Source organism: Macrotis lagotis, chromosome 1, assembly GCF_037893015.1.
Source record: "Macrotis lagotis isolate mMagLag1 chromosome 1, bilby.v1.9.chrom.fasta, whole genome shotgun sequence".
Taxonomy (NCBI): Eukaryota; Metazoa; Chordata; class Mammalia; order Peramelemorphia; family Peramelidae; genus Macrotis; species Macrotis lagotis.
Genome location: NC_133658.1, coordinates 100611308 through 100638616, shown reverse-complemented (window position 1 = coordinate 100638616; position 27309 = coordinate 100611308). Strand labels below are relative to the sequence as shown.

The 27309-nt window shown below is 35.4% G+C and overlaps 1 long non-coding RNA gene across 1 annotated transcript; it reads left to right on the top strand.

The window, feature by feature from the left end:
- Window positions 1-456: 456 nt before the first annotated feature.
- LOC141501507 (uncharacterized) lies at window positions 457-21782 on the top strand. The gene is made up of 3 exons (XR_012472257.1): window positions 457-2619; window positions 2874-3039; window positions 21523-21782. It is a non-coding gene; the product is annotated as an uncharacterized LOC141501507 (long non-coding RNA).
- Window positions 21783-27309: the final 5527 nt, after the last annotated feature.

The following is a 27309-nucleotide window of genomic DNA, read 5'->3' as shown; positions in this document are numbered from 1 at the left end:
TTCTCCTGTACTCTGTGAGTTTGTGGGAGATTGATTGGTTTTATACCAATTGTTCTTATTATAGCTCTTGAGTAAATATATCTAACAAAAAATTAATTAACTCTGGGTGACCAATTGGTATCAGTAATAATCAATGGGGAAGTAAATGCATAGAAGGATTTTTTGAAAATATCAGAAGTATTTTATATTTTTTCAAGATATTCCTTTATCTCTTTTGTATCCTCAGTTTTGTTAGCATATATCTATGTATAATATGTTCTGATTATTCTTTTTATTCCTTTTGCTTTTGTTGTGAGCTTTGTGCTTGTGTTGTTTGCTTTTGTATATTCGCTTTGCTCATTTGCTATTTTAATAATTTGATTTTCTGTTCTATTTTTTAAAAACTAGCTAATGGGCAATCAATTTTATTAGTCATTTTAAGAACTAGTTTTTAGTTTTGTTTATCATTTCTTTTTTTTTCCCAATTTTTCCAGTTACATACAAAAGTAGTTTTGAGCATTCATCCATTTGCAAGTTTATAAGTTCCACATTTGTCTACTCTACCTTCTCCCTTTCCCATGATGGTAAACAATCTAGTAAAAGTTGAATATATACAATAGTGTTTAATATATTTCCATGTTAGTCATGATATGAAAGAGGAATTACAAGAAGGGGGGGAACAATGAGAAAGAAAGAAAAAAACATAAATGAAGTTTTAAAAAGTAAACATAATATGCTTTACTCTGCATTCAGACTCTATGGTTTTTCTCTGGATGTGGATGGCATTGTCCATAACAGTTCTCTCAGGATTGTCCTTCATCACTGAATTTCTGAGAGGACCTGCATCCATCTCATAGTTGATTAATCTCACAATGTTGATACTAATATGTACGGTTTTTCTCCTGGTTCTGCACACTTCACTCAGCATCATATCATGCAGGTCTTTCCAGGCTTCTCTGAAGTCCAATGTCTCATAATTTCTTACAGAACAATAGTATTCCATAACATTCATATGCCATAACTTATTCAGTCATTTCTCCAATTGATGAGCAACCCCACAATTTCCAATTCTTTGCCATCACAAAAAGAGTTGCTATAAATATTTTTGGACATGTAAGAGTTTTTTCCATTTTTTATGATCTTTGGGATATAGACCTAGTAGTATTATTGCTGGATCAAAGGATATGCAAAGGTTTTCTGCCCTATGAGCATAGTTCCAAATTGCTCTCCAGAATGCTTGGATCAGTTCACAATTCCACCAACATTTGCTTTAGTGTCCCAATTGTCCTATATCCTCTCCAACATTGATCATTTTCCTTTTTTTGTCATCTTAGCCAGTCAGAAAGGTATACCTCAGAGTTGTTTTAATATGCATTTCTCTAATCAATTATGATTTGGAATATTTTTATATGACCATAAATAGCTTTTATTTCTACATATGAAAACTGCTTGTTCATATCCTTTGGCCATTTTTCAATTGGAGAATGATTTGTAATCTTATAAATTGGATTCACATCTATATTTATTTTAGAAATGAGTCCTTTATTGGAAACATTAGCTATGAAAATTGTTTCCCAGTTTTCTACATTCCTTCTAATCTTGGCTGCATTGGTTTTATTTGTGCAAAAAATTTAATTTACTATGTTCAAAATCATCCATTTTGCAATTTATAATGTTCTCTATCTCTTTTTTTTGGTCAAAAACTTCTCTCCATGAATCTGATAGAGAAATATTTCTTGTTCTCTTAAGTGGTCTATTGTATCTCCTTTTAGGTTTAAATTCTGTACCCATTTCAACCTTATTTTGCTGTAGAGTGTATTCTCCAAAAAACTATATATTTTTGCTTTATAGTTTTTTGGAGAATTTTAAAAATCAGGAAAATGAGTTTGTGAACAACAGGATTCCTTTGAACATTAGGATGTGTCCTAAAGTCCTTCTCTTGTTCACCTATGAAAATGCAGACTTACCAAGTAAAGGTCATATCTTGTTTCTCTAATTCAGGGATGTGATTGCATAAAGGTGGCCCCTCTGCCCTTTCCCTCCAATGTAGCTCATAATCTCTTAGTAGAGCCCTTCATAAGCTGCTCTAACTAATAAAAATCTCATCATTTCAACCTTAGAATAATAAGCCCCTTTGTATTTAGCTATGATGCTCAAATGATAGATGTGTAGCCCTTTACTGGGCTCATATTCAAGTTTTTCTTTTGCTGGCACCAACTTTAAGAACTCAAAGTCACCTCTAAGTTTCAATGAGGAATTGGAATATGATTAAAGTGAAGGAATGAATAAATTCTTCAATTTAGTAACAACTCCAGCAGTTATAAAAAGTAACAAGAATGAATATTTTTCCTCAGGAAACTCCAATGGATCTGGTATTTCAATTCATTTAATTGTTCCCTCTAATGATGCTGAGACAGAACACATTGTCCACCCATCCTATGAGACTCCAGTCCCTATTGACTCATAAGTTTAGCTCAGTTTCCATTGGCACATATTAAATACTTAACAAATGTTTATGTTATGTTTATTATACAGGGGATGCACCCAATATCCTGGAGAAGTTCCTCAGTTTTGCCTAACATTTCAAGGATGTAATTGGGACACTCAAACTGTCCACTTATCATTCCTCACTTTTTCCAGGTAATCCACCCATCTCTTCCTATCCTATGTTTCCCTAATGATTAATCTCTTCTTTGAAGTTCCTCTTTTGCTCTATGTTGCAACCTGTTCATCTTCCACTATCATGTAACCTTCTATTTTATATAATAACTCATTTCTACTTCAGAGAAAGAATGTCTCACAGCTCTATAATACTAAAAACAAAATACTGATACTCAAAAGATTGCTTTTTGATTATGAAAAAGCAATTGATAAAGCAAGATTCTTTTTTACAGTGTCTTCCATTCATATATCAAAATCATATAAAATTCCTGGAAAGATATAACAATGATCTAATCATAAATATCAGAGGACATATAAATAAGGGAGATGTATGTTTGCCAAAGGTAGCTGTCAAGATCATCTTGCACAGAGTCCAAGTTGAAGAGGAATTCACTTAAGGTATGTCAAGTTTCTCCAGATGCTCTTGTTTGTGGTTTATATCATGCTGGTTGCATCAAGCCCCAAAATATGGTTATAAACACTCAAAATAATTTGTCCTGAATTTTCAAAAAGGACTGAGGATGAAGAAATGTCTAGAGTCCCAATTTTGACATTAAGTCAGAGGCAAACTATAAAACTTGTCCATCAGTATGATTGGGTTAGTACAAAGGAGCAACAAGTTTGGCCCAGAATAAAATAGAAATAGGAGATAAATATACAAAAGTGATGAAGTTTGGGAAGTTTCAGAACTCCTTTAATAGTCACAAATTTCTCTTAGAAAATGATACTTATGTAGCACTTTGCAGCTTACAAAAGAGTTTTATAATCCTTATCCCATTTGATCCTCAGACATGTGAGATGAATTCTATAGGTATATGATTATCTGCATCTGCAAGATGAAGGAACAAGTCCAGAGAAGTTATGGTAATGAATGTGAGAGACAGTACTTAGATCTCATTTTGTAAACTCTAATTCCAAGCCTCTACCCAATATGCCTCACTGTCTGACATGGCCTTATAATTTTTATCAAAGAGAATATAGGTCATGGATAAATCTTCACTTTGTTTCTTCCAGAAGTCATACAGGACCATCACTTTTTACGAAGGCACAAGACCATTAGAATTGCCTCCATGGTCAACTCCATAGTCCTTCCAACCCAAGGATCCTGGTTGAAGGGGCAGTAGAGGAACATTTATAGAAGGCCATAATCACCCTTCATGAGAATATCCTTAATTATTTCCAGCTTTCATTAATAATTCACTATTGATCTAGAATCCATTTATTTTAACCCTATGAAACCTATTTACACATATGTGAGGAGGTAGAGGTTGATTTAAAGGAATCAGTATCAACTGAAAACCCCAATCTATTTAATAAGATTGCAGGGTGTCAGATTTCAAGTGGTTCATTTGCATTTGTAAGGATGTGGGCAAAAAGCCCTTTGAGTGGTCAATTTGCATATGAAAGGGTAAGAAAATAACTGAGGATTGTCAGAGACAATAGATTTGCCTTAGGTCTTGAATTGTCTTGGCTCCAAGAAAGAACTGAGAGTTTAGAAATGGAAAAATGGACCTTTGCCATAGGATCATATATTTAGAGGAGGAAGAGTACCTGTGAGGAATGTAGAGTGTTTGATTTCCATAGAATGTAAGAGGAGACTGTTAGCTTAAATACATATATATCAGCTTGTGGATATGTGAGTGTAAGACAATAGAATTGACCCCTCTTTCATCAGACCTGAGATTAGATCAGGCTTGAGTTTGCTCTAGTGTTCTTGTCCTTTACAAGTGAGGTATACTCCCCTGTGCTCATTAGTATAATGATCAGGGGCAGGGAAAACATTATTAGAGAAGAATAAGGGGTGAATGTATTGATTAAGTTGTAACCCGGACCAATGGCTGATATGAAGGGGAGGAACAAGCCTATTTAACTGCATATAAGATTGAACATTGTCGTAATTCCTTGCCTTTCCCACATTTCTAGGAGAAATGGCCCTTTTCTGCAGAAAAGTTTATTAATAAAAGCTACTTTAATCATTCTGGACTAAATATTTATAATTATGAGCCATTAATAATAGTATCTTTTAGACCATGGAGTACAACTTCTTCATTTTACAGGAAATTAAAATACAAGAAGCTGAGTGTCCTGCTTATTCAACAGTTATGGCTGAGGTAATATTTGAACTCAGGTCTTTCTGACTCCAAAATCTATCACTGTTCATTATTCAATCTCTAATGCTTCTCAATAGCAGAGACACTTAAGAAGAGAGCCAACTATGGAGGAAGAATTCTGCTCTTGATGATTCACTTGTACTGCTCACTAAATCTGTGCTTGGAGGAATTTCTTTCTCCTTCCTCTACCAGATCAGTAATATAGCAGAAACTAGACAAAAAAAAAAAAGAGGTGTCTGTATGCAGCTGAAGACAAAGATTAGAAAACATTGCTTCCTTGGTAATTTCAATTTTCATTCCTTATTATTAATGATTTGGATCATTCTTTCATTAGCTTGTTGATAACCTCCATTTCGTCTTTTGAAAACTGTTCATATCTTTTGAAAACTTACTTATTAAGGAATGACATTTGCTTTTTTATATTTGTATCAATTTCTCATACATTTTAGAGATTAGATCACAGAGATATTTACTGGAAATATTTTCCCCTCAAACACAGTTTCTGTTTGTAATATAGTGTTGTCAGAAAATGTCTAAAGATGTCAGGGGTTCAAGCAAATGGGAAAAAATGTACCTAAAAGGTCAACTCTGATTTGGAAGAATTAAGGGAGAAAATAATTCATTTAGATATTGTTGTGGTTAGCAGAAACTAAGACAAAGAGAGATTAGCAGCAACAACTGCAACAGCAGCCACCATGAGAGGATAACCAATAAAGAAGGCACATGAGAGGTTATCTGGGTGATCGGGCTCCTCCCCAAGAGCAGACTGACCTTCCAAAGGAAGATGAGCAATCCATATAAGCAGTAATGAAGGGTTTGGGGATAGGAGAGTTTATAGTGGGGTGACACTTCAAAAGAGCAGGCTAGCTTCCCAGTGTAAGACAAGCAACTCAAATGAGTAGGGAATGATCTTTTAAAGGAACAGGAAAATGAGGCAATTTAGGTATGAATAGATCTAGACAGTAAATCAGAGAGCAGAGATGGGGTAATTAGGAATATGTAGATGAGGGATGGTAGCTCAAAGACTTAACCCTTCAGGCTAGGACAAGGATCCATAGTTTTGTTGGTGGGGGCTTGTCTTGCACTTGGGGGTGGGGATTTACTGAATTCTTGCCAGAGAGAGGCAAGGTACTTTACTAAAAAAGTTGATTGACCTCATCTCAATATCTTGGTCAATTAACCCATTGATGGGAATAGATTAATTATAGAACTTATTCCTCTTGACATTTCCTCTACTTCACTAGCAGCATTGATTCTGGGGGGCAAAAATCTGGGCAAAAATTTACTTGGGCAAAACTTTTTAAATTTATGTAATTAATTGTTTTATCTTTTATGACCATCTTGATTGGGTAAAAATTCTACCTCTTATCTATTGATGTTCAAGGCAGCTCCTTCCATTGTCTAAATGTTTTTTCACATTGTGATCTTTTCTTTTAGGTCACATAGTCACTTAGAGTTTGGAGTCATGGTGGTGGGGGGAGTGTTGACCTAAACTGAATGTCCAAACATCTGCTTTCCTATTTTCCCAACAATTTTTTTTTCAAAAAAGGGGTCCTTGCCATAATCAATGCCAAACAGACCAAGGTCCTACCTGTTTTAGCAAGTCAGGGCTGCTGAGGGTTAGTTGGAACTTTTCATGTGACTTTCCTTTTAACTTCCATTTCTTTTTTCCCCCAAATTAGGAATGCCTCTCCCTCTGTCCTCCACTCATCTAAATCCCCCAAGCTCCAATTCCTCCTCCAGAAACCCTTCCTCCCCTAGATTTTACTGCTCTTCTGCTCTGAATTGTACATTACATAAGAAGCACAAAATGTTGAAGCTGGAAAAAAGACCTTAAAGATAATTGAGTCCAACCCCTAATTATCTCATACTATTGATCATTTCCTGTCCCCCCCCCCAAATTGATATAGTCAAGGGAATTTCATCACAGATGATGAGATTTGATCTGGTAATGTAATGTTAAACTCACTGTAAAATAGTGGCCACATCTTTATGAGATAGAAATAAAGACTGATAAATGAATCAGGAGGGATATGTAGGTGAACAGATTAGATAGCTATGATGCTGGGGGCTTTAAACAGTTAAATTCTAAATAGTTTGAGTGAAAGAGCAGGATTTTTTATTAAGGATACTGAGTGGACTTGGGAAAGAAGAGATTTCTCTATCCCTTTTTTACCACCAATTCTCCTTTTTCTTCCTCCCCTTTCCCTCAATTAGCTAAGTATCTAATAGTGACTGGCACAGGAGGCAAGAGTCTTCATTGCTTCTTTTCATTTTTCCTTTGCTGTTTGCCTTTATACCTGTTGTGGTTATTAAAGTAAGATTGCTGCCCTATTTAGCATTGTCAAACAAGGTGTATCAGGGAGAATTTCTCAGGAGGGGGCTTAATGAGTGTTCTTACATAGGTAAAGAAATCACCAGGCTCTCTGTCTCAGGAGGATAAGAAAAGGCATAAATTTTAATTCACAGGTTCCTGCAAAAAATTGTGTCAATTTTTTCACAGAGTTCTTTAAGGAGGCAGGAAGGTAAAGAGAATGAGTCTTAGTATAGTAAAAGTAAGCAAAGAAGAAATAGTTACAAGAGAACCTCAAAGAGAGTTAAGAATGGGAAGAGAAGAGGTGAGAAGAAAAGAAATATAGCTGCAGTTAAATAGCCAGATTGATTAGTTAAAGTCAGCTAAGATCACTAGTTTGCAGAAGGTGAGCAGAACTCTTAAAAGGAATGTAGTTCACCTCCTGTGCAAGGAGGAGTTAGAATTGGGGTTACAGTACCAGGAGGAACTAGAGAGTGGCTTATGTGTGACACAAGGTTGTGTTTCTGCATATGTCTGGAGAGGCCCCAAATTATAGATTAATCTTAAATTCTTAAATCAAGGCTAAGAATTTATACTATCTTAGCTGAAGGAGTCAGCCTAACTAGGAGTTAGGATCCTTTTTTTTTAGGTTTTTTCAAGGCAAATAGAGTTAAGTGGTTTGCCCAAGGCCATACAGCTAGATTATTAAGTGTCTGAGGTCAGATTTGAACTCAGGTACTCCTGACTCCAGGGCCAGTGCTCTATCCACTGGGCCACCTAACCGCCCATTGACCATCTTATGTTAACAGCCTCAACAATAGCTTTGCTACAATGTGTAAACATCTTTGCTTTCCCCTCTTTCTTTTCTTCAATTCTGGAATCATTTATTATGATCATATCAACTCTGATATTATTCCTGGATAGATCCTGTTAATCTGCTTCCCCACAAAAGTCCCAAACACTATCCTTAGAGCTTTCAGTACCCAAATGACCTTCCCTGGTCACCACTCAGCCTCTTAGAAAATAAGCTCCTTAAGAAGGACCTATATTTCTTTTTATTTTTATATTACTAATGATTAGCATAGTATTTGACATGCAATAAGGCTCAAGAAATGGAGTTTTTTGTTCATTCATTTAAATATCCTCTTTTTTTGTGTTTATTATAGAAAATTATAGAAAAAACTGGAAGTCAGTAAGGCACTACCCTTATCTAACTTTATGTGCATTAATTCTACCTCATGCAAGTATACAAGGCAAGAAAATGAACTATAAAAGCATTGATTCATAATTTTATGAACCAAATAGGAGCCTTATGTAGTAATGGTAAAAATAATGACTATAAGCATTTATATAGCATATTAAAGTTTGCAAAGTACTTATCCTATATCATTTTATTCTCACAACAAACCTGGGAAGTTAGATGCTAATATTTTCCCCACTTTACAGATGAAGAAATTGATGCAGATATAAATATGTCCAAGATTACAAGATGAATATCTGAGGCTGGATTTAAACTCAGGTGTTCTTCTCTAAGTCTTGAAGTTTGTGCTTCCTTTCTTTGGCTTCCAGGACACTACATTTTCATTTTCTTTCTTCTCTCTAGTTGCTCCTTCTGTCTCCTTTGTTGGTTCTCCCTCTTCTTAAATGTGTCTTCCCTATTCTTTACTCTTCGGTGTATATACTCACAATGATTTAATTATGATCTTTATATATGACACATGTGTACATCATATATATGTATATATTTATGGAGAGAGAAAATAATTAGAAAATATAAATTTTAAGAAAATAAGATATTGAGGCAGCTGGGTGGCATAGTGCATAGAGCACCAACCCTGGAATAAGGAGAACCTAACCTCAAACACTTAATACTTGCTAGCTATGTAACCCTAGGCAAGTCCCATGATCCCACAAAAAACAAACAAAAAAAAGATATCCATAAAATGCATTTAAAACATGCATATAAAAATGTACACATTATAAATATGTATATATAGGTATATTCATACACATAAATGTAAATATTCATATATATTTAATATCTAAGTATTATAGACAAACACTGAATGCTGAAATAGGAGGAAAAAGCAGGTTGGATTGTGTTTAAAAAAACCTGTGTAGCTCTACTCTTCTTGAAACAAAATGACCCCCTTAAAAAAAAATCTTCTAATGATGTTATATGGCCACAAATGATGAAGCATCTCAAACCTATCATGTCTAAAACTAAGTTTATTAATTTTCCTTCAAAATTTTCCCCTAACCCTCAAAATTAATACTGAAATGGAATTTTGACTTAACCATTTGGTCTTTTCTATCCAGAATGCAACCTATGACTAGCTGTTTGTCTTTTGTGACTCTCATTCATGTAATTCCATGACTTCACCATAGGGGTTCACCCAGTGTCCCATAGTACTTCTTTCCATTCTCTGACATCTTGAGAAACAAGTAGATCACTTTAGTTAACAACCTGGTATCATTTTGCTACTTGAGCAGCTCACTTTCTTCTGTTAAACATTTTCCTGGTGATGTCTTTCAATTCTTCTCCTTCAACTTCCTCATTGGTTACATGTTACATACCATATTCTTCTCCATTGCCTTCTGCATGACTTTAGTTTTCACTTCTTTGGAGAAGTAGTACTCCAGGTTTTGCTTATATATGAGATATGAGAGGGAATCTCCCTTCCATCTTTAAAGTGGTAGAGGGCTATTATGAGTACAGAAAATTAAAATTAGTAATCTCTTTCAATTGTTGATGTTTTGTTGACTGTTCTTTTTTCACCTTTAACTTTTTTGCTATTAAGAATGCCTCTCATAGAAATGAAGGTTACTGTAAAAACAAAAGATATCAGTAAAATATATTTAAAATTTTTAGGCTTTTTTTTTGCAAGAAATGGGGTTAAGTGGCTTGCCCAAGGCCACACAGCTAGGTAATTATTAAGTGTCTGAGGTCGGATTTGAAGCCAGATACTCCTGATTCCAGGGCTGGTACTTTATCCACTGCGCCACCTAGCTGCCCCTTAATATATTTAAAATTTTTTAAAGTAATTTATATATATATATATATATATGTATGTATGTATGTATGTATGTATGTATGTATAGAGAGTTATCTTTTCCTGGACTTTAAGCATCATGAGGGCAAGATTAAGTTTTCCAGCATTCTAATCATTTGTTTCCCTGACTTTGTAACTAGTATAGGGGGAGATTTTCAAGGATCTTGACTTCTTACCTACTGGCAAAGGTGACTGAAGACTGAGTACTGTCATAAAAAGAAGTCAGTCTTTTTACCAGAAATAAAGATTGAAAAATTTATTATGTTTTGACATTCCCCCATTTTGATCAAAGGTGACACCATTATATCAGCTATAGATCAACTAAAGAGGTGTAAAAAAAATGAGGGTAAGGGCAGCAAGGTGGCACAGTAGATAAAGCACCAGTCCTGGAGTCAGGAGTACCTCAGTTCAAATGTGACCTCAGACACTTAATAATTACCTAGCTGTGTGGCCTTGGGCAAGCCACTTAACCCCATTTACCTTGGAAAACCCTAAAAAAAAAATATGAGGGACATATTAAAGGGAGAGATGACATCTCGTGGAGATCTAGAGCTGCCAGAAGAATGGATAGGAAACATAACATATGGTCTGACTATGGGGTGGGGGGAATAAGAATGGACAATGTATATACAGAATCAAAGGGGCAAGTTACAGAAATCCAAAGGGTACAGTCCTCTTTGATTAACCTATACAATTAAGAAGTGGAAGAGGGAAAAAGTATACAATGACATGAAATTCTGGTCTTCTTATGGAAACATCTGATATATTTCTGTATCTTTAGGTTCTTTCAAAGGCCAGGTTTTTCTAAGTAGATTCAGGTTACTTTTAGATATCTTTCTTTCTGGTAAGAGAAATATCTCAACACAAATTTTATCAGGTCAAAACTTATAATTTTGGAGCCTTTTAGATCATGGAAATTACAATTTGATTTGCCCTTTGACACACAGAAAAATTAGTTACAAATAGAAAATTTGCAAACCCACACCCGTTTTACACAATCCAGATTTAAAGGATTCTGTTTTATCCTTGGCATTATTATTTTATTTCCCCTTTGGAAGATATTGATTCACAAACAAAAATAAGTTCTATAATAATAATAATAATAATTCTACTAAAAAGCTAAAGCTTAAACTTTTCTAATCAACTTGAGTTTGTAACATAGATATCCAATAATCATTTTGGAACAATGTGTATCTAATAGGTGTTTTATAAATAAAACATTTTTAACATTTTGCTCAAATTTTTTTCTGTTTTCTTAATATTTTATTTGTTTTCTAATTATGTAGGGTTTTGAATTTTGCAATTCCCCCCCCCACCCCCAGCCCTCATAGAAGGCAGTCTGATAATTTTAACATTGTTTCCATGCTATACATTGATAGAAATTGAATGTGCTGAAAGAGAAATCAGTCCTTGAGGAGAAAATAAAATATTAGAGATAGCAAAATTATGTAGTATATAAGTCACTTTAAAGTTTAAAAAGAATAAAAAAATCCTACCTGAAAATGAATTCCTCTTAAAAAATTTTTTCTTTTTTTTTTAAGGCTTTTTGTAAGGCAAATGGGATTAAGTGGCTTGCCCAAGGCCACACAGCCAGGTAATTATTAAGTGTCTGAGACCGGATTTGAGCTCAGGTACACCTGACTCCAGGGCTGGTGCTAGAGCACAGTGGATCACAAATCATGCTTCTTTGGATTAACTTAATTGACTAATATATCTTTCCTTAAAACAGAGATTGAAATAATAATAAATTATTAATAATTGATAATGATGCCACAAAAGATTTATCATATTTGTTCAACTATCTCCTTAGTATTTTGAAAAACTAAAGAATCTTAATTCGCATAGATTCTCATGTAGCTGACAACATATGCCAACATTAAACATTAGCTTAACTGGCTATTGGAATTAAATGGAAAGCAAAAAAATGTTATAAATTTATATTATTTTTAATACTGTTCATGACATGATTACAAAAATTTATCATAAGGAACAAAGATATAAAAAAGAAAACCTTTTCTTTTTTATTTAGATGTCAATTTCCAGGTGAGAATATGTGAATAACCAAATGGCTTCAGTCAGATTTTAAATCAGATGAGACATTGCCAAATGTCATATTTGGGAAACTGAATTAAGGGATCCAGCCTCAACTTGTTGAAATGTTGTTCCTCCTGTCTTGCATAATGAGCTTATCACCCACAGTACATCTACTCCCTTTGGATTGCCTGCTTCATAGGATATTAGTACAATAGAAATCTCTTTGATACCAAGATTCAGACTCAGAAGGTCAATTTCTAGTCTCATGAAATCTTTTTTTTTTATTTTAGGTTTTTGCAAGGCAGATGGGGTTAAGTGGCTTGCCCAAGGCCACACGGCTAGGTAATTATTAAGTGTCTGAGGTTGGATTTGAACCCAGGTACTCCTGACTCCAAGGCTGGTGCTCTATCCACTGCACCACCTAGCCACCCCTCATGAAATCTTTAATTTCCATTATTCCCATAATCAAGAGTTAATTCAGCACTAAAGGATAAGGATCTTTGGATGTGGTACCCATAATCTTTCAGGGACAAAAAAAAAAGATTTTTAACTTATTTTAATAATGTTACAGACAGGGGTGGCTAGGTGGTGCAGTGGACAGAGCACCAGCCCTGGATCAGGAGTACCTGAATTCAAATCTGACCTCAGATACTTAATGATATAGACAATGATATAGCTTAAAAAGAGAAGAGAAATAAAAAGGAATAATACAAAAAACTTTCAAAAACTGTTACAAATTATGTTAACAATCCTCCCTGTATTTCAGAGGGTTATAAATGGACCAAAAGCAAAAAAAAGATAGAAAAATGAGGTATGTAACAATTCTCATTCTTCCTCAAAGGGCAGGAAGGAAGTTCCTTCAAACCCTTTTCATTTGATGAAGGCGTCTCCACTTCTGCTCTGTGAGGAAAAAAGACCACAACCATCATCATTTCAATGGAACATTTTTGGGCAAACACCAGCATAAGAGCAATGCTAGCTATTGTCCCAGTAATGGAAAAAATGAGAGATCTAGTTACACTCCCTGTGCCTGAGGGAAGTGCACTAAAAATATAGAGGGGGAAGTGAAATAGTACCTGGGGTCTTTTTGTATTCTGGTATCCTCCCCATTGGTTAAGTGCACAATCCATTGGGTCCCTAGAGGTATCATTAGATAGAAGCCAGTTGTGGAGGGATTTAGGCAAGGATTATTGATATTGCCATTGGAAACAGCTTCATATCCTTTTAAACAATAAGAACATCTTAGATGGCTTTAAAATAGTTTCAATAGGTATTTCTAATTTCAAATGAAACATAGCAGTCAAAAGAAAAAAAAATCAGATTTTTCAAGTAGAGTGACATAAATTTCATAATATTTTCATATTCAAATCTTATTTCTTAGAACAAATAACCAAAACAACAAAGAGGTTTTCTTAACTTTGAAGTCTTTATTACTGACAGTAATTTAGATACTTTTATCTAATAAGAAAATGTTTCACAAATAGTAAATTTCCATTTTTATTACCTTGAAAATAGAAACTTTTCTATGAGAGCTATAAGCTATAAGCTAATCAAATGAACAAGACCTAGGAAAACTCCAAAAGCAACATTCAAAAATCTCATTTCATTACAGTAGTTTGCATCCAAAGGGAACTCTCAGTCACATTCACTGAGAGCAGGATTGTTATAACTTCAGCTGAGGTCCTCTTCCCTACTGACCTAGGGTGTTTGTCAGTTATGCTAAAAGATTTCCCCCAACATGGTGATAGGTCTTATCATTTGATCTCTAATCATATATCTCCAGAACAAAAATCTATATCAAAATAGCAAAATCTAACAATGGCAAACTTCAAATCCATAAGATCCCCAAGAATTCAATAAGTTGGACAAATAGTTGCTATTATCAGAGTATTGTACTGAATTACCTTACAGGTTGAAACATTAAAATCACACACAAAATCTATCTCAAACTAATTTTGAAAAATTTTTTGTTCTTATTCAGTCTTAAAGTAAAAAAAAATACAAACTTATCAAAACCGTATTGATGTAAAGTATTTTAGCATATTATATAAAACCCCCAAAGATTCTTAGAAACACAAAATTTCTTTTTAAAAAGGTGGTTACCAAAGGACAAGAATTTGATTGTTTAAGCCCAATTAAATTACTCTTATTATAATAAAATTTTACCATACTATTAAACATTTAATTAATATATTTTTATCTTTAACTATATCACTAGAAATAATCCTACATAGTTTATTTGAATAGCTGTGATTAAAATGCTGTATATCTTCTACCTTAACTTATGTAATTATATCCTTAGATGAAACAGACTTGACTATTATAATTATACAAATATACTCTCATTTTGTACAAGGATTTCTGCCAGAATTCTATAACACTGATACTCTTGTGCAGATTTTCTGTCACAATAAACACATGGAATTATTCAAATAAAGTAATCCCAATAACTCAGTTAACAATTTCACAATTTTCATAATAGCCCTAATAACCTTAAGTCAATTTCCTTTCAAATTAGATAACAGAGAGGTACAGTATATGGTTAACTCATTCTTTTTTTTTTAACCAAATCAGGTGGCTTAAATTTTGTTAGATGCACATCCAGACTTCCTTTCAGAAAATTGTCTCAAAAACAATGGATTTCTTAATTTCAAAACAAAACAAAACATGTAGAGTTATGACTAAATTTCATTTAAAAATGAGATAAAAACAAATTACAAGTTTCCTAATATATAATTATAAATGATAGAATAGTGGTCATTTTTCCAAACCAGGTAATGATTGTTCCTTTTAATATGGAGGGGAGGGGAGGCTAGGTTGCGCAGTAGATAGAGCACTGGCCCTGGAGTCAGGAGTACCTGAGTTCAAATCTGCCCTCAGACACTTAATAATTACCTAGCTGTGTGGCCTTAGGCAAGACACTTAACCCCATTGCCTAGCAAAAACCTAAAGAACAAAAAACAAAAAAATAGTAATATGTAGGGGAACACTGCATAGTACCAGAATATATTATATATGCACACATGTCTGCAATTAATATGATGCTCTGATTGTAGGAATTTATAATAAAATATCAACAGTTACATCCCCAAAAGTTTTACCCTACATGCAAAATGTCACTAATCACAGCTTAGGACCAATAGTTATTATTTTAATTACCATGAGCAATAAAGAAAAATACGGAAGTGATTTATTTCACTTACATTTCCTTCATTCTTTTCATTGTTAATAATACAGTTTTAAACTTCTAAATGTTTATGAGAGAATCTGTCCTTACTAATTATTCTAGCTGTTACAATTATTTACCAATTGTTATAAATGAATGAAGAGAAAAGCCTGCTAGAGTGAGAGAAAATTTGTACTTTTTATTCACGAATCTTGCAAGATACACCTTGCATGATACGGGTACCTTACCTGGCGTGAGGCATGAAGTGGTCTTGGAACATCAGGAAATTTTTAGTCTTCAGAAGCTCTTTCCCTTCCCACTTGGATTTTCATAGGCTCTCAGAGTTTGAGTTACAATCTAAGAGGTCCACCCATTCCATGACATGCCCCTAATATGATCCCCCCCACACATCATAGGATGCATGATATGCTAAAGAACCCCAATCCTCACAGGGGGTGTGGGGGTTAATATCCAATTACCTAATTGGGCAAACCCAGTTGCATTAGGTCAAGACCTCTAGGTCACTCTTGACGGGTTGAGAACCGGTTTTGGGTTTGCTAGCCCTGGAATGGGATTAGGAAAATTTTCCCAGTCTTGTGATTGGCTGGGCCATTTCCCCTTTGTAATGGATTCTCTAAGGGCTCCCCTCCACACCCTGTGAAGACCAACACCCTCCATTACTCCCACCAATGATCACAATTATACCTTTTAAAACTTACAAATTCAGGACTGCTAAGTGGCATAGTGGATAGAGTACCGGCCCTGGAGTAAGGAGGCTCTGAGTTCAAATCCAATCCCAGACACTTAATAATTACCTAGTGATGTGATCTTGGGCAAGTCACTTAACTCTTAAACCTTGTAAAATCCAAAAAAGAAAATGTGCTTGAACCCCAGGTTGCATTTGCAAAGATTGATACAGACTAAAGTGCCCAGAATCAGGAGAGCAATTTGTGCAAATATAATCACACTGTATAAACAAACAACTTTGAAAGACTGAAGAACTGTTATGAAACAAGATTCCAGGGGAACAGATAAAACATACTCTACTATGCCCTCAAGAAACTTAAATTCTATTAGGAAAAAATATTTTGCAAAGTACATTTTGGAGGGTTGGAGATGATATTAGCAACTGAGGGATCAAGATAGGCTTCATTTAGGGGTTAGAACCTGAACTGAGTTTTGAAGGGAGTTAAAGATTCAATGAAGCAGAGGTTAAGTTGGATATATAATACAATGCTTGTCACATAGCAAGGACATAATTCATATTTTATCTATATATTCTTTCCAAGTATCAGGAGTAGCCTGTGTAATGCATGATGATAACTGACTCCCCCATTTCCCACTTGATGAAATTATAGTGTAGAGTCAAGTTAACAAAGAACATGTCTCTTTCAGACTTGAAATGGAAGTGATCAAATTTGCCAGTTTAATAGGTCCAGAAAGAAGGTTTCTTTGAAGCAAAAATAACTGCTTCTCATTATAAACTGAGAAGCATATTTTCTTCTTTAGGCTGATCTTTTGTGTTAGTCTGAGGAGATCACAAAGTCTATTCCCCATATGGAGTTATGGACAAAATGGAGAGAAGATTTGACAACTTTCCCCCAGTCTGTTTGTATGTAGTAGGGTTTCTTTGTATTACTTGAAGTACAAAATTTCAGAACAGCAGACATTTCTAAATTCAAGTGTAGAAATTCAAATGTAAGAACAAAAGAACATTTAAAAACCAAATGTTTCACTTTTGCATCATCTTCCACTATTCCCTTCCTCAATTCAGATGCAGGGAGTTAATGATATCTGAATTCTAATGTACAGAAATGAACTTTTCTAACTCACAAACAGTACTTGATACATTTGTTGTTTAGTCACTCAGGTCTTACTCTTTGTGATCCTATAGACCATAATACCCTAAGCCCTTCTTTGCTCCACTATCTCTCAAAATCTCTCCAAGTTCATGTCTATTGTTTTGATAATTTTCATTTCATCCTCTACAATACGTTTTTCCTTTTGCCTTAAATCTTTCATAATATCAGGGTCTTTTCCAAAAAATTCCATCTTCTTATTATGTAGCCAATGTGCTTAAGTTTCAGCTTATTATGTAGCCAATGTGCTTAAGTTTTAGCTTCCAGTGAATACTCTGAATTTCTTTAAGCATTTACTGATTTGATCTCCTTGCTGTCCAAAAGATACTAAAAATTCTTTAGCACCACAATTCAAAAGCATTGATTTTGCAGTGCACAGTTTTCCTTATGGTCCAATTCTCACAGCCATACAATGATGGTTACTGAAAAAACAGTTTTGACTATATAGACCACTGTCAATAAGATGATGTCTCTGCTTTTTAGGATGCTATCCAGATTTGCCATAACTTTCTTCCTTCCTAGGAACAAGGATCTTTTAATTTCATGGCTGCAGTCATTGTCTGCAATGATCTGAGACAAAGAATATAAAATCTGACAGTACTTCTCTTTCTTTTTCCTCTATTTTCCACGAAGTAATGGATCAATTGCCAAAAATTTTAGTTTTGTTTTTAAATGTTAAAGCCAGCTTTTACACTTTTCTCTTTCACCTGTATCAAGAAGTTCCTTAATTCCTCTTCACTTTGTGCCACCGGAGTGGTATGTATCTGAGAGTGTTGATAATTCTCCTAGCAAATTTGATTCCAGTTTTTGATTTATCCAGCCTGGCATTCCACAGGATGTGCTCTGCATATAAGATAAATAAATAAGGTGACAATAAACAGTCTTGTACTCCTTTTCCAGTCTTGTTGTACTCCTTTTCCAGTCTTAAACAATTCAATTGTTCCATGTTAGGTTCTAACTGCTGCTTCCTGGCCTAAATACAAGTCCCTCAGGAGATAAGTAAGATGATCTGGTACTCTCATCACTTTGATCGTAATCCACCCAGTCAAAGGCTTTAATGTAGCCAAATGAAGCAGAAGTAGATTTTTTTCCCTAGAATTCCCTTGCTTATTTCCATAATCCAGAGAATGTAGGCGATTTGGTTTCTAGCTCCTCTGGTTCTTCAAAAACCATTCTGCTCTTCTGATAATTTTCACTGTCTAGCTGGCAATGAAATGAACATAATTATTCACTAATTTGAACATTCTGTGGCATTGTCTTTCTTTGGGATTGTTGAGCTCTCTATCACAATTGCCTATCTTGAGTTAACATTTCAGAATGTAGCTCATAGTTTCTTTGCTCTATGAAAGTCCCTACAACACATAATTGGGGGGGGGCATAATAGGCAATCAATAAATGCGTGTTGATTGATTCTAAATAAAATTGGAACTAAGCTTGTGTGAAATAGCTTAAAATTTTCTTTTTATAATATTGTTTCTCTTGTCAATTTATTCTATCAACCCTTTTCTATATAGGGCAAAGTTTAATGCTAGGTAAACTCATGCTTAAATGACCACATATTCCAAACACATCATGTAAACTGATGAGATGTTTATTTCTAACAAATCAGCCAGTAAACATTTCTTTAGTGCCCACTTGATATACCAAATTCAGCTTTAGGGGAAGCTAGGTAGCATAAAGACCTGAGTTCAAATCCAGCCTCACAGACACTTGATACTAACTGTGGGACCTTGAGCAAGTCACTTAGCACCTTTACCTCACCAAAAAAAAAAAGAATTCAGTATTATCTTCTTCCTGTCCTCAAATGAACAATATTTTTACTTAAGAAATTTTGCACACGTCATTAGACCTGCAATATCCAAGAATTACCAATTTACCTGTCCACACCATCCTGATTTTTAAAAAGACTCATAAAAGTTATTTCACCTGTATAAGGTCAGGAGAGAAAGGATGAAGAACATTTTTTCTTCAGTTGGATCAAAACAAAATGGTAATTGTAAACCTTTCTTTGTTCAGAAACGTCAGTAATTAAAACTGTACCTCATACAAGCTCTACTAGGGGGAGTAGTATGTGGCTGTCCATCAATGGGAGAAGAGAAAGTACAGTATTTCAGAAGATATGTGAATATCAGAATCTCATTTGCACAAGTCGATGATGGCCTATCAGTCAGAATCCCAGTCCCTCATCCAAATGCATTTTGAAGGGATAAGAGAGTTCTACCACAATGACAAGATTGGGGTAGGTTGGCCATGAGTTGCCTTTTTGGTCTTCAGAGTGCAATCTCACTAGTGCCCTTTCTTTGAGGAAGAAACACAACCCCTCCTCCATAAGATGTCAGCAAACTAGGACTAAGATTCTTTCATTCCATGCCATTTATGGCTTTGTCTTTGATGACTTGGCTTGTTCTCTCAAAACTTGCCACTGCCAATCTATTCTTAGTAGACATGAGTGTTGTCTTTATCCTTTACTTATGCAAGATAAAAAAAATATACCTCAGTCTCAGCAATGGAGTTTGGAATCTGCAATGATCAAAATGCTGTATTCTCAACATTGAAATGAACGGCACTCAAGAAATGTAAGAAGTCTTTTAATTCACAGTAAGAACAATGTTGATGATTAAAATTGGAAACATCAGTGCCACAAATGCTTTTAGCCAGCTTTTAAGAGGAGGTGATGTAAGTATGGATCTCAGCTGACTCACTACAGGTTGCTTATTTGTTCAAGTAAAAGCAGAGTCATATATAATTAATAAGAACTGTCTCCATAACTGCTTTTCAATGGGACTTTAAGAAAGACTCTTTATTTTCACTGCTTTTATCCACCCATGAGGATTTGCCTTTGTTACCACTGTTACATACTTTAAATGGAGTCACAGTTTTTGAAAAAAGAACATTAATTGGAGGCAATTATCCAATTATAACAGCTGTGACTATGCTTTCTATTGGATGTTTATCAAAGGGGGGGTGGCATTTAACAAATGATTTACTGCAAATTGTGGCATAATGAATCTGCAATCTCATTGATAACATTGTCTTAAAAAGTTGGGATCTTCAAAGAAGTAAGGTAACAACCTGTCATTACATAAAAACTGGTTTATTAAGTTTTGATTTAGAAACCAGCAAAATGTGTAGCACAAAGGACTTTTTTAAAAATTTTTATTAAAGATATTATTTGAGTTTTACAGTTTTACCCCAATCTTGCTTCCCTTCCCCCACCCCCACCCCACAGATAGCACTCCGTCAGTCTTTACTTTGTTTCCATGTTGTACCTCGATCCAAATTGGGTGTGATGAGAAAGAAATCATATCCTTAAAGAGAACAGAATTCTCAGAGGTAACCAGATCAAACCATAAGACATCTGGGTTTTTTTTTTCCGAATTAAAGGGAATAGTCCTTGTACTTTGTCCAAACTCCACAGCTCCTTATCTGGATACAGATGGTACTCTCCTTTGCAGACAGCCAAAAATTGTTCCCAATTGTTGCGCTGATGGAATGAGCAAGACCTTCAAGGTTGAACATCACTCCCATGTTGCTGTTAGGATGTACAGTGTTTTTCTGGTTCTGCTCATCTCACTCAGCATCAGTTCATGCAAATCCCTCCAGGTTTCCCTGAAATCCCATCCCTCCTGGTTTCTAATAGAACAATAGTGTTCCATGACATACATATACCACAGTTTGCTAAACCATTCCCCAATTGAAGGACATTTACTGGATTTCCAATTCTTTGCCACCACAAACAGGGCTGCTATAAATATTTTTGTACAAGTAATGTTTTTACCCTTTTTCCTCATCTCTTCAAGGTATAGACCCAGTAGTGGTATTGCTGGGTCAAAGGGTATGCACATTTTTGTTGCCCTTTGGGCATAGTTCCAAATAGCTCTCCAGAAGGGTTGGATGAGTTCACAGCTCCACCAACAGTGTAATAGTGTCCCAGATTTCCCACATCCCTTCCAACAATGATCATTATCAACATATTTGTTCTTTAACCAGAAAGAGTTTTGCAACTATTCTTTCTAAAATAAAAATTATTTTTGTGGTACTTTTTTAACCTTCCAAATCACATGTGCTTTTAACATTGGAATCTTGCTCTACTGTCTATGGAGTTTATGCCATGGGATCTTCTGTGAGGGTTCTTTTAGACAGTTTATTAACCAAAACTTCTTAAATGGACTCCACGATGAAACTGCCTTACAAGGAAGTTGTAAGCTCCTTGAAGGCAGGAAATGTCTTTTGCCTCTTTTTATATTACCAGAGTTTAATCACAATGTCTGGCACATTGTAGGCATTTAATAATACAGAATGAAGGAAAGTTCTCTGTAGGAGATGTCAATCTAGTTGTCTTCTGCTTGTATTTTTTTTTTTTTAGGATTTTCAGTGGAGAAAGTGATCCAAAGCTCTGAAAACACTTGGGACATAACACTTTCCTGGCACAAGTGTTGATTTGAAAGACACAAAGAATGAAGCTGAAGATATACTTTAAAAACTGAAAATGCCATGTGTGTGTTTGTGTGTGTGCATGTGTTGTGTTTTAATGGGGAAATACACCCACACTTAATCCTCACATTTTCTAGATAGAGTCACCCCATGGCTATTAACTATATAGGAACTGTAAAATTGTGTGTATATTAAAACTGTTCAAAGAAGTCTGAGTTAATCGGTCTGCTTTTGATCAGCGTTAAAGAAACAAAACAAAGGAACCAAAATGCCTTGCTTCAGAATCCTGAATTACTTTATTAGGGACTGCCTAGACAAAGACAGAATTCCATTATTCAACATGATGTCACCTTTATCCAATCATAATCCAACATTTAAAAGCAGGAGGGTAATGAAGTCCCCAGAGACCATGTGAGTGACAGCAGCAGGCAGCATAGCAGTCACTAGGCAACGAGATCCAGCTAACGGTGTGAAAGCTAATTTTAAAACATTTAACCCTCACGTTGTCAAGGATCTTTATTGAAAATATGGTTAATAATCTCCAAATATTGGTTTTTGGAAGGAAGATCTAATTTTCGGAATCCAAATGTATCATTCTCTAAAGACAAGAGTCAGAAAACTTCTTTAGGGAATTTCTGGAGATATCTTGCTTTGACCAAGTTTAAAAATTCCATGTTTTTGGAAACATAATGGCACACAATACATTTGTCTATAATGTGCAATCAACACGTTACTAAATTTGATCTGGGGCAGCTAGGTACAGTGGATAGAGCACTGGTCTTGGAATCAGGAAGAATAAGCTTCATCAATTCAAATCCTGACTCAGATATTTTCTCCTTGGTGGATTGTGACTTTCATGGTACTTTCCTGCTATCTTTATCAACCAACACTTTTTTGGGGGCCTGATGATAAGGCATCTGGTGCATTAACGTTCACCCTGAAGCTGCCACTTATGTTTAACAAAAGAGGCACACTATTCTACATGGGCTCCAAGCCAGGAAGCTGGGCTTCTTACCCATTTAAAGTTTGAGCATAGGTTGAGATCTTTTAGGCCCCAAGACTCCTAATCATTTCACTTGACCAGATAAAACTATATGAGGGTCACACTGTGAGGATGCAATTCTTGTGAAAGCACCAGTTGTCCTGAGGGAAACTTTGGAGGGAACAGCTATAGGTGGTTCAATTAGTCTTTCACCCCATATCCAGGTGGAATGACTGACCAGTTTCCTTTGGCTTCACTCACCCTGCTCAGGTGAATTATGTTTCACATTGTTAGGAAGAGCCAATAATGAAGGATCAAAAAGTGACTTGGCCACCACAAGTTACTTATCCCTGTGGCAACTTTTCTGAAACCTTTGCTTAAAATTCCAAAGATCAGAAGGATCATGAGACCCCACTTTCAAGTCAGTATTGATAATGAAAATCAAGATCAAGGGAGCTTTTGCCTTTTTACTCCATAGAAGATTTCTGTCCTTCCTGAGCTCACCTTAGGACACCTGTTTTATGGTTTTACAGATTTACCACCTCAACCTAACTTACTATCTGACACTGTCACCAATGTGAGTAGTACCTGGTTTGGAGCAATGGCTGGGCACTTAGCACTAGAAGCAAGAGCCTTTTGGGGCTTGCCCTGTCTTATCAGGTCAGTGAAAAAAACCAAAAACAATCAGAGTAACAACTCACTTGCCAAATCAACTAGATCTGAAAATGGATGACACTGGGGCATCACTGACAATGGGCAGAAAAAAAACAGGAACAGACAGATGTTGCTTCATGAGAACTGATGTAAAACCTGGGAAGAAGGCTCTGAGACCTTGAAGAGAGCCCACAAAGAGTTAAGTGGGCCACCATGGTGAGTCTGGAAACCTAGGGCCTGGGAGGAGTCACCTCCAGTGCAGATCTTGGTGGGAGTAGCAAATATTCAAATGAAAACTTTGGCCAAAGTGGGGAAAGGTTCCATGTGGACAGCAGTTGAAGACGGGTCAGTCAGTCCTCAGAGATAGATGAGTGCCATTCTGAAGGGACAGGCCAGTGGATTGAAAGGAAATCAGGTTTAGATATCTGAAATCAGAGTGGCAGAGACAGCACCAGAAGGTTTCCGGTATAGTAATGTGACCCATCCTGGAGAAACTGACTGGAGCCTCAGGGAGAGGATTCATTTCTTTGTGAAGGGCAATTCTGCTCTGGAATGGGTTTGCCCAGAGAGAGGGGCTAGCATCTGGTGAGCTCCATCTCTGAGGAGTGCGCTAGCAGAGCAGAGCAGCACAGACCTATGATTGGCAAGCTTATAGAGTTCTAATGTTAAAGCTGTTGCCAATCATATCATACTGTTGAATAGCTCAAAGGTGGAAGCTCTGTGAGGAAAGGCTATACTGACTACTAGTTCATTGAGAGACAGGTTTGGATATACTGGGGGTAGCACAGTGGATAGAGCACCGGCCCTGGAGTCAGGAGTACCTGGGTTCAAATCCCGTCTCAGACACTTAATAATTTCCTAGCTGTGTGGCCTTGGGCAAGCCACTTAACTCCATTTGCCTTGCAAAACCCTAAAAAATAAAATAACTGTAAATAACATTAAATACTTTGGAATCTACCTCTCAAGACAAACCCTGAAATTGTATGAACACAATTATAAAGTTCTCCTCACCCCAGAAAAGTCAGTTCTAAGTAATTGGAAAATGTCAAACGCTCATGTATAGGTCAAGCTAATATAATAAAAATGACAATTCTACCCAAATTAAATTACTTATTCAGTGCCATACCAATCAAACTACTGAATACTTTATTGAGCTAGAAAAAATAGTAACAAAATTCATCTGGAATAACAAAAGGGCAAAAACAAGGAAGGGAACTGATAAAAAAAAATGTGAAGGAAGTGGCCTAGCTCTACTAGATCTAAAACCATACTATAAAGCAGCAGTCATCAAAACTGCCTGGTACTGGTTAAGAAATAGAATAATGGATCAGTGGGTTAGGACAGGTTCAAAAGAAAATGTAGTAAACTACTACAGCAATCTATTTGACAAACCCAAAGACATCAGCCTCTGGGATAAGAACTCATTATTTGACAAAAATTGTTGGGGAAACTGGAAAATTGTATGGCAAAAACTAGGCATAGAGCCACATCTCACACCCTACACCAAAATAAGGTCAAAATAGGTACAGGATTTAGATATAAAGAGCATATCATAGATAAATTAGTAGACCAAAAAAAAATTATCTATCTGATCTATGGAAAGGGGATAAATATATGACCAAACAAGAATTAGAGCACCTTATCAACTGCAAAATGAATGATTTTGACTATATTAAACTAAAAAAGGTGTTGCACTAATAAAATCAATGCTGCCAAAATTGAAAGAAAAGCAGAAAGCTGGGAAACAATCTTCACAGCCAGGAGACCTGATAAAGGTCTCATTTCTAAAATATATAGAGAATTGCATCAAATTTCTAAGGTCACAAGTCTTTCCCCAATTGATAAATGGTCAAAGGATATGAACAGACAGTTTTCAAGTGAAGAAATTAAAGCTATTTATAAGTATATGAAAAAATGCTCCAAATCACTATTAATTAGAGAAATGCAAATTAAAACAACAATGAGTTATCATCTCACACCTATTAGATTAGCCCAGAGGAGAAAAAAATGATCAATGATTCTATTACCTCCACTTTCATATCCTCCAATGCTTACTCAGAAGTGAACACAATATTTGGCCACATGGCAAAATCAGGTCTAGGCTTTAGTTTTGTTGCATTTTTCCCACTCCAAAGGCTCCAAAAGAACAGGAAGTATAGGGTTTGTGAAAATAGAAGTCAAAAAATTGTTCAATATTTCACTTTGTATCTGGACATTGAAAAAACTTATTGCTTGCTTTATGGGAAAAATGTCAGAGGATAACAAGAGGATTGGCTCAAAATCAGAGAGGTACACACAAGAGGTGAATGATTAAGACATATTAGAGAAACTTTGATGACCATCCAGATCTAACTTTCATTTGACAAGTGTACAGAAAAAAAATATTGTCCCTGGAGATGTAAAGAAAGGGGCTAAGTACTACTCATATGGAAAAATTGTTAACTTTTTCTCTTTGGGACTTTAATATTCATTTTTGTAAGGTTTTCTCCCCTCCATCCTTCTCTTTCTTTTCTCTCACCCTAGGATAGAAAGTAACCTACATATTTACACATGTTTCCATGTTAGTCACATTGTGAAAGAAGAATTAGAACAAAAGGAGAAAACTGTGAATAAAACAAAAAGCAAATTTTAAAAAGTGAAAATAATATGCTTTAGACTGCATTCAAACTCTATAGTTCTTTCTCTGGATGTACATCTTCCATCACAGGTCTTTTAGAATTTGTCTTTGATCACTGTATTGTTGAAAAGATCTAAGTCTACCATAGCTAATCATCACATAATGATGCTGTTAAAGTATACAATATTCTCTTGGTTCTGTACACTCCATTCAGTATCATTTCCTATAAATCTTATCAGATGTTTTTGAAATGTAACTGCTCATCATTTCTTATAGAATAATAATATTTTCCTATTTCTTGTGATCTCTTTTAGATACAGACCTATAGTGGTATTGCTGGACCAAAGGTCCTTTGGATGTAGTTCCAAATTGTTCTCCAGAATGGTTGGATCAGTTCACAATTCCACCAACAATGAATTAGTGTCCAGTTTTCCCACATTCCTTTCAGTATTGATCATTTTCCTTTTTTGTCATTTTAGCCAATTTAATAGGTATATGGTACTATCTCAGAATTGTTTTAATCTTCATTTCAATTACTATTGATTTAGAATATTTTTCATATGACCATAAATAGCTTTGGTTTCTTTATCTGAAAACTGCTTATTCATATCTTTTGAACATTTGTCAATTGGGGAATGACTGGTATTCTTATACATTTTACACAGTTTCCATTTATTTTAGAAATAAGGTATTTGTCAGAAACACTGGCTATAAAAATTGTTTCCTCGTTTTAGGCTTTCCTTCTGGTCTTGGTTGTACTGGTTTTGCCAAACATCTTTTTAAAATACAGCAAATCAAATTCAAAGCAATAGAACCAATAAGTCAGAATGAGTAATTTTTCCAGCCCAGAACAGTTTAGAAAGATGGAGAGGTATAAAAGATTGAGATGGGGGCTGGACAGGAGTATGCCATAGTGGAAGCAATACCAACTATGGGATTTTGAAGAGGCAGCAGCAGTAGCAGCAGCAGATACAGGAGTGCTCAGCACTTAGTGACACCTAGTTAGACAGAGAATATAGAGGATCCATGTTCTGTTGCTGGAAGTAGGACTAGACACATTTAGCAATTTCATTGTCCACTGCCCAGTTCCACATCACAAAAGAGTTTTTATGGTCACAAAGGAGCAGGGGCCTTACATGGATAAGGACCAAAGTATAGACCAGGGGAATAATGGCCACTACCTTGGAAGAACCAAAAATTTATTACCCTCCCCCACCCCCCTGAGAACTAGCTATGATAAACAACAGGATCAAAAAGTCTGAAACTTGAGACAGAGTTAAGTGGCGTTCAACTCTAACATAAAGTCCAAAATCAGGAAATAATCTAGAAAAAATGAGCAAGCAACATAAACAGAACCTCATCAGAAAAAATCTAATATAGTGATAGGAAAGTTAAAGAAACAAACTCAGATGACAATGACTTTAAAAATCTATAAACAACAGTTCAAAGAAAAATGCGAATTGGAT